Below are 9,497 nucleotides of genomic sequence, written 5' to 3' on the forward strand. Positions count from 1 at the left end.
ATAAAGCCTCTATGCATAAAGGCTTATATGCATGAAGCCATAATGCATCTTGCATAAGGCTTCATGCAATAATCCCTTATGCATAAAGGCTTCATGCATGAAGCCATAATTCATGTTGCATAAGGATGCATTAAGCCCTTATGCATATAGAGGCTTAAGCATAGAGGGTTTTAGATTTGTAGTATCATGCATAACAACCAAAATCTGAGCAGCTTCTATGTTTTGATCATTTAATCAACCTACTTAATGGTTTCATTATTTACTAGTTTCATTAATTACTGGTATAGAATCTGGTTTCATTAATTACTGGTATAGAGAGAGATGCTTATGGATATGTTTTGAAATGTGCAGTTTTTTGTATGGCGAGGACTAAGAAAACTACCCATAGGTAGGGCAAGGGTCTCGAGGTCAGTATGAAGGCTGTTGCTAGGAGAAAGGAAAATCCTATGCACATTTTGAAACATGCGAGGCATAGAAGATTCTCTCAAAGGGTAACGATTTTAAGGGAGATTAGGAAAGCTCAAAAATGTATTGAGCTTTGTATTCCTAAGGCTCCTTTCCAGAGGTTAATGAGGTCAGTTTGTGAGCAATGGTCTCTTCAAATGAGGTGTGCTTTGTCTTCAGGAGAGGCAGCAAAGAACTTTCCAATGTGCAATTGGAATTAATTGGAAATGGGTATAAAGGACCTTAGCCTTGGAAATGGGTATAAAGGACCTTAGCCTAAGGGTCTAGATTTTCAAAAATTTTTGGATTATGGTCCAATTAAGGTTCCTATGGGCCAATAGCATCAATCCATGTGTGGGGAGGGGATAAATCCAATTCTTGTAAAAGAAGTTACCCAAAAATGAGTAAATGCTCACATAAGGTGAAGAGTTGAATATGTACAAGGTTTATTAATAAGAAACTATGAGTAATTTTAATAATGTGAGATATTTTGGGTATAATGATTTCATTTTGACACATATGTAAGGAAGGGGAGTCCCTTCAATGCTCACATAAGGTGAAGAGTTGAAAATGTACAAGGTTTATTAGTAAGAAACTATGAGTGATATTGAAAATATGAGATATTTTGGGTATCCAAAAGTGAGTAAATGCTCACATAAGATGAAGAGTTGAAAATGTACAAGGTTTATTAGTAAAAAACTATGAGCAATATTAAAAATATGAGATATTTTGGATATCCAAAAATGAGTAAATGCTCACATACGATGAAGAGTTGAAAATGTACAAGGTTTATTAGTAAAAAAACTATGAGCAATATTAAAAATATGAGATATTTTGGGTATAATCATTCCATTTTGACACATATGTAAGGAAGGGGAGTCCATTAAAGGAGGTGCATATTTCACATGCTTGAATGAGTTTTAAACTCATAAATAATGAGATATTTTATCTCTCCTCTCTCCTAATTCAAGTCTAGTTGCAAAAAGTTAGCTCAACTGGTCAAAAATTGACCAAACTGATTTGGAAAATTCTAGAATCAGTTTGTTTGGTTAGGAGCTCACTTTTTCCTATAAATAGAGGCCTTCTTCTTTGTTGGAACTTAACAATGTTTAATGCATTGTTACTCTACTCCACCCAAGCCAAGAACTATGAATTTGTTAATAATTCATTAGTTTTTGACATTTCCCTCTTCCAAAGATTGGTGGCCACTCTTGTCCAAACAAGAGTTGAACCCTCAAACCATCAAGCCAAAGGAAAGCTATCAAAGTCATTAGTAAGTTGGTGATTCTTCTTTCTTTCAATTATTTTATGGATTTTTATGGTTTTAAATGGTTTTTATGCTTTATGTCTTCTCTATAATGTTAGGCCTCATTACAAAAGGCATTCCCCTCTCTTCTCTAACAAAACCAACCATTCTCTATCCTAGGTGAAGGGTTAAGTGATTAATGTCAAATTTTTATAATGTTTATCTCAATTAAGTGGAAAAAAAAATATTTACTTTAGGATAATTTCAATATTGGTGTACTTTAATTAGTTTTAAAGACGTAGAAAATTGAAAAATGGTCAACCATACAAAGGAGGTTATGGCAAAAATTTTAGAATTTAGTAAAAGAAAATTCATCTTTTATTATAAAAGTGTTACTTTTAGTATAATTGAATTTCATGCATAGAGGTATGCATAAAAGATGAACATTTTATTATAGAAGTGTTACTTTTAGCATAATTGAATTTCATGCATAGAGGTATGCATAAGAGATGAATATTTTATTATAGAAGAGTTACTTTTAGCATAATTGAATTTCATACATAGAGGTATGCATAAGAGATGAATATTTTATTATAAAAGAGTTACTTTTAGCATAATTGAATTTCATGCATAGAGGTATGCATAAGAGATGAATATTTTATTATAAAAGTGTTACTTTTAGCATAATTGAATTTCATGCATAGAGGTATGCATAAGAGATGAATATTTTATTATAAAAGTGTTACTTTTAGCATAATTGAATTTCATGCATAGAGGTATACATAAGAGATGATTATTTTATTATAAAAGTGTTACTTTTAGCATAATTGAATTTCATGCATAGAGGTATGCATGAAAGATATGGGATGTGAATGAGTATGTGGATGTAGATGCATGGAGATGTGGATGTATACATGTAGATGTAGATGTATGGATGTGAATGTGAATGTGGATGTATGCATGGAGATGAGGATGTATGCATGTAGATGTAGATGTATAGATGTGGATGTGAATGTGGAGGTGGATGTATGGATGTGAATGTGAATGTGGATGTGGATGTATGCATGGAGATGAGGATGTATACATGTAGATGTAGATGTATGGATGTGAATGTGAATGTGGATGTGGATGTATGCATGGAGATGAGGATGTATGCATGTAGATGTAGATGTATAGATGTGAATGTGAATGTGGAGGTGGATGTATGCATGTAGATGTAGATGTATGGATGTGAATGTGAATGTGGATGTGGATGTATGCATGGAGATGAGGATGTATACATGTAGATGTAGATGTATGGATGTGAATGTGAATGTGGATGTGGATGTATGTATGGAGATGAGGATGTATGCATGTAGATGTAGATGTATAGATGTGGATGTGAATGTGGAGGTGGATGTATGCATGTAGATGTAGATGTATGGATGTGAATGTGAATGTGGATGTGGATGTATGCATGGAGATGTGGATGTATGCATGTAGATGTAGATGTATGAATGTGGATGTGGATGTATGCATGTAGATGTGAATGTACGCATATAGATGTGGATGTATGGATGTGAATGTGCATGTAGATGTGGATGTATGGATGAGGATGCATGAATGTGCATGTAGATCTGGATGTGAAAATAGATGCATGGATGTAGATGTGGATGTATGGATGTGAATGTGGATTTGGATGTGGATATATGTATGGATGTGAATATATGATATGTGATGTAAAGGAATCTGAAGTGATGAGATGGAAAATGATGTGATGGGATGAGTACACATATAAATGGAATGTGGAATAAGTAATGTGGATTGATGAGGGATAATGTGGAAAAATGAGAGTTAATATAGAAACTGTATTTGTAAACTGTTTGTAAATGCTGTTTGTAAATGGCTGTTTTATGTCAAGAATGCTGGGAAAGCATTTTGACCGTCTTGTGATTAAGGTCGTGGGGACCTAACTGATAAAGTTGCAATGGCTGACGGAGAGTCAATGGAGGACGTCTCGCGTAGCAAGGTCAACCGAGGTCTTGACCAGCCTCGGTTCGATTAAAATGGTGAGCTTCCAGTACGGTGGATGAGGGTTCAAGGAAGCGGCCTATGAGTGAAGCGCTAGGTCACCTGCGAAGGATCCTAGAGGGTGCTGACCATATGGTGCTCGGACTCTGGGTCGCCTAGGATACCCACGCGTGCGTCGAGGAAGATATTGGAACAAGGAGTAAGAGTTGTTTTGTGGATCTGGTTGATTGACCTTGCTGGTCTTCAATGGATCAGTCCATGGCCCTTTATATGGATCTGTTGGTTGATCTTGCTGATCTTCAACGAGAGTCCATCTTGATTTTTATAAGTGATTATATTGCCGAGTATTATGGGCTAGGAACCATTGAAAAGACCCCTGGGTGGACAGGTGGTGAGCGTTCGGGTTGCCAATGATGCCATAGATACTCCGATGAAGGAATGATGGGAAATTAAGAATCAACCGGATAAATTGGAAGATTGTGATCAGTGATACTATGGTTTCATTAAAGGATTTAAAACTGGGTGAATCTGTTTAAAAAAGGCAATTTCATATTGGGTGTGTAAGTGGTGTGACTAGTTTTATTTTTGTATGAACATTCGACTAGGGGGCCTCGGAACTCTTTTCCCTGGTACCCGGGACAAAAAAACCAAATTCTAAATTGGATCCCATCATTACAGTGGTTGGGCGGTTGGCTAACCCATGGGATCGGATAGACTGGATTGATGGATCCGTAAATCAATACTCAATTTCTGTTATTATGATAGATGAAGTAAATCCTGGATAGTAATTGTTCTATGGATAGGAATCAACAGCTGTGCCTCTTGATGGGGAAAAAAGCGTTGATCCCAATGATCCAAGTGCAAGTTCTTCCTTGATCTGACCAAGTATCTTTATAGGTGCAGTCGGATCAGTTTGATCAGTAATGGTCTTGACTACATTAGAGTAAAAAGTTATCCTGGAAGAATCGCCCGTGCTTTCCGGATAAGGGAAGTTTTTTCGGGTGCGGTTTTGGAAAAACCGACGAATTAGTCTTTTGTCCGGATATCCGTGGACGAGGCCCCGAATGTGGGACCCCTGCCCCGCGCGAGAAGTGCTACTTCCGCTGCTAGTAACTCGAATCTGTTGCTCGGTGGAAACAGGGATCTCATAGTTGGTATCAGAGCAATTAAAGATCATCTGTGAAGACAAATATGTTAAAAATTTATCAAGAAACACAAAAAGGTTGTAATTGTGTGATATAAGTCATACAATCTGATATTCAAACTGAAAATTCATAAATTAGTAATTGGGTCTTCAGATGGAAGTACCGCAATTGTATAGAACCATGACTTGCTTGAGGCCTAGACATGATGGTATTTACCTTATAGCTTCAAGTATCATGACTACCCGTCTATACAGAGGGTATAACTGCAGCTCTTTACCGGCAGTATATACGAGTAAATCTAACACTTGAAATTATAAGTGTTAATGCTATCCAGATGATGATTTCGAATGTGGTTGATATGATTTTTAATTCTGTTTGAGAATTGATGAATTGAATTGGATTCTGATTGAAAAAATGATGATTTCTGAAATTTAGTTAAAATATAATAACCTGAGCGAAACCACAATGAGGATGAATGGGACGAGTCCCTGTGATGATATTCATAACTAGAATGATGATAATGATTTCAGAAAATCACTATGAGATTAGTGGGTTGTGTTGTCAAATTGTTACTGACTGGTAGATCAAGTTAAGGGATGACAAATTGAGAACTTACTTGACTGAAATTCCCGTGGTTAGAAGGAAATTTTTCGGTCTAATGGACCATTATCGTGTTAAAAATATGGATGATATGATCTGAATGAATTGTTATTTAATGATGAGTTCTATATAAGGGATACTTATCCCCGTATTCTGTTGGGTTGACCAGAATATAAGGAACCCCAATATAAATTGGATCTTAAGAAAAAAGAGTTGTCCTCTACTTTGCGAGATGAGGACATCTTGCGCCTTTTTAAGTGGGGTAGAATGTAAGATTCCTCCCCCAGCCTTCAAGGTATACAGGTGTAAGAACCTCCCTTTCTGATCTTATAATTATTCCCTCTCTAAAATAAAAGAAAGATTCTGTTTAAAAAAGGAAGACCTTTCCCCAGAATACTTCTCGGGAGTTCCACCTATTTTAAGGATTCAAAACGATGGGTTCAGAAGTAAGAACCGGTGTTTTAGATGCCAAGGAATTGGTCATCAGTTAAAAGACTGCCCAGGATCGATAGAAGCAGTATGCAGATAAGAAGAGGACAGTGAGAGAATTCAAAGAAGCAGATATGGTCTTCATTCGAGTACGGCCCAAAAGAAATTCTTTATCTCTTGGGAAGTATAAGAAGTTGGACCATATCGGAATTCAATGAAAGTAGGTGACAGCCTATGAGCTTTTTCTACCTCATCATCTCAAAGTTCATATTGTATCTCATCTAAACCGTCTATAGAAATATGTGCCAAACCCAAATCATGAAAAGACGATAAAACTTCAGTGGCAAGATACACGTTGGCTTCTAGGTTACGCTAGTTCCTTCTTTTATATAAGTCGTAACTCTTACTTGTCACTCGCAGTAATCTTACTTCCATCGATTCCCTTTCTTTCTTAATCTCCTTTATGGCTTGGCAACAAGAATTGGTTTTATCCATGATGATTTCTCACCTTCAAGACGCAAGCGAGTCTGTGAAGAAGGATTTTATAGCACTGTATGAGCGCTCACTTTTCCCTCACTTGGGAACTTCTGTAGCTCAGACCAAATGGCGGACCTGTTGAGACATAACTAGGGTAACACCGTGGGGTCGGCAGCACTTTCGTAACAATGTCCACTTGGCCATGGTTATTGAAGCTTTGGGTTTGGGTCCCCGATACTACTGCGTGATGAGATCAAGGCATGGTGGATTTTCTGAGCGGGTCTTCTTACTAGCGTGCTTTCTTCCTCACCAGAAGATATGCCTTTATCTCGTTTTTGGCTTGCCTCTTAGAGGTCCTTTTAATAGGTCACCTCATACCAATGAGATAGGTATTGCAATAACCAGCCGAATTATTCCCATAGATGAGTTACCTTATACGTGTGCAGCTTGTGAGTGCTGCTTTTGTGACCATATGATGGACGGGCTTATGGAATTGTAAAAAGTTCTTCTATCTTGCTATATATGTTCCTAAAGTGAATAAAGTTGAAATCTTTGTTCTTGTCTTAAGTCTTGCTCTCTTTGAGACTTCTCTTAGTGGTTAATCTTAATTAAATTTTCTCTCAGTGCATCTTGCGAAATTACCCTAGTTTGCGAGATGAGGGTATCTCGCGTTTTTCAAGTGGGAGAGAATGTAAGATTCCTCCCCAGTCTCTCAAGATATCCAGCATCTTTCCCTGTAATAAATTCCCTCTTCAGAATTATAAGAGATCTCGTCTCTGCCTGTTTTGTCATAGAGAGAGAAAATATTCTAGAGAGAGAATATTCAGATTTTTAATATTTTTGGATAGAAAATTATCTCATCTTATTAAAATAAGCTCCTTTGAAACAGAAATTCAAAAAGAACTTTCCAATGTGCAATTGGAATTAATTGGAAGTGGGTATAAAGGACCTTAGCCTAAGGGTCTAGATTTTCAGAAATTTTTGGATTATGGTCCAATTAAGGTTCCTATGGGCCAATAGCATCAATCCATGTGTGGGGAGAAGATAAATCCAATTTTTGTAAAAGAAGTTACCCAAAAATGAGTAAATGCTCACATAAGGTGGAGAGTTGAATATGTACAAGGTTTATTAATAAGAAACTATGAGTAATTTTAATAATGTGAGATATTTTGGGTATAATGATTTCATTTTGACACACATGTAAGGAAGGGGAGTCCCTTCAATGCTCACATAAGGTGAAGAGTTGAAAATGTACAAGGATTATTAGTAAGAAACTATGAGTGATATTAAAAATATGAGATATTTTGGGTATCCAAAAATGAGTAAATGTTTACATAAGATGAAGAGTTGAAAATGTACAAGGTTTATTAGTAAAAAAAACTATAAGCAATATTAAAAATATGAGATATTTTGGATATCCAAAAATGAGTAAATGCTCACATAAGATGAAGAGTTGAAAATGTACAAGGTTTATTAGTAAAAAACTATGAGCAATATTAAAAATATGAGATATTTTGGGTATAATCATTCCATTTTGACACATATGTAAGGAAGGGGAGTCCATTAAAGGAGGTGCATATTTCACAAGCTTGAATGAGTTTTAAACTCATAAATAATGAGATATTTTATCTCTCCTCTCTCCTAATTCAAGTCTAGTTGCAAAAAGTTAGCTCAACTGACCTAAAAATGATCAAAAATTGACCAAACTGATTTGGAAAATTCTAGAATCAGTTTGTTTGGTTAGGAGCTTACTTTTTCCTATAAATAGAGGCCTTCTCCTTTGTTGGAACTTAACAATGTTTAATGCATTGTTACTCTACTCCACCCAAGCTTAGAACTATGAATTTGTTAATAATTCATTAGTTTTTGACATTTCCCTCTTCCAAAGATTGGTGGCCACTCTTGTCCAAACAAGAGTTGAACCCTCAAACCATCAAGCCAAAGGAAAGCTATCAAAGTCATTAGCAAGTTGGTGATTCTTCTTTCTTTCAATTATTTTATGGATTTTTATGGTTTTAAATGGTTTTTATGCTTTATGTCTTCTCTATAATGTTAGGTCTCATTACAAAAGGCATTTCCCTCTCTTCTCTAACAAAACCAACCATTCTCTATCCTAGGTGAAGGGTTAAGTGATTAATGTCAAATTTTTATAATGTTTATCTCAATTAAGTGGAAAAAAAATGTTTACTTTAGGATAATTTCAATATTGGTGTACTTTAATTAGTTTTAAAGACGTAGAAAATTGAAAAATGGTGAGCCATACAAAGGAGATTATGGCGAAATTTTTAGAATTTAGTAAAAGAAAATTCATCTTTTATTATAAAAGTGTTACTTTTAGCATAATTGAATTTCACGCATAGAGGTATGCATAAGAGATGAATATTTTATTATAAAAGAGTTACTTTTAGCATAATTGAATTTCATGCATAGAGGTATGCATAAGAGATGAATATTTTATTATAAAAGTGTTACTTTTAGCATAATTGAATTTCATGCATAGAGGTATGCATAAGAGATGAATATTTTATTATAAAAGTGTTACTTTTAGCATAATTGAATTTCATGCATAGAGGTATGCATAAGAGATGAATATTTTATTATAAAAGTGTTACTTTTAGCATAATTGAATTTCATGCATAGAGGTATGCATAAGAGATGATTATTTTATTATAAAAGTGTTACTTTTAGCATAATTGAATTTCATGCATAGAGGTATGCATAAAAGATATGGGATGTGAATGAGTATGTGGATGTAGATGCATGGAGATGTGGATGTATACATGTAGATGTAGATGTATGGATGTGAATGTGAATGTGGATGTGGATGTATGCGTGGAGATGAGGATGTATGCATGTAGATGTAGATGTATAGATGTGGATGTGAATGTGAAGGTGGATGTATGCATGTAGATGCAACCGGAATCTTATTCTAGGAATTGATTGTGAAAAAGTAGAGAATTAATTCAATCATAAAAACCATTGCTTGTAAGCTTCAACTAAATCAAATCAATTGAAAAATTAAACACTTAAACAAAAATACTTAGCTCCAAAAGACCATATTGGTTGCAATCTTCCCCCCTCTTGTGCGTGGCCTCTCCCCACACAAGAGTATTTCTTTACTAGCTTTCTTTTTCACCAAAATTAGG

This window comes from Cibotium barometz, chromosome 3 (assembly GCF_041138505.1).
Source record: "Cibotium barometz isolate CiBa-2024 chromosome 3, ASM4113850v1, whole genome shotgun sequence".
NCBI lineage: Eukaryota > Viridiplantae > Streptophyta > Polypodiopsida > Cyatheales > Cibotiaceae > Cibotium > Cibotium barometz.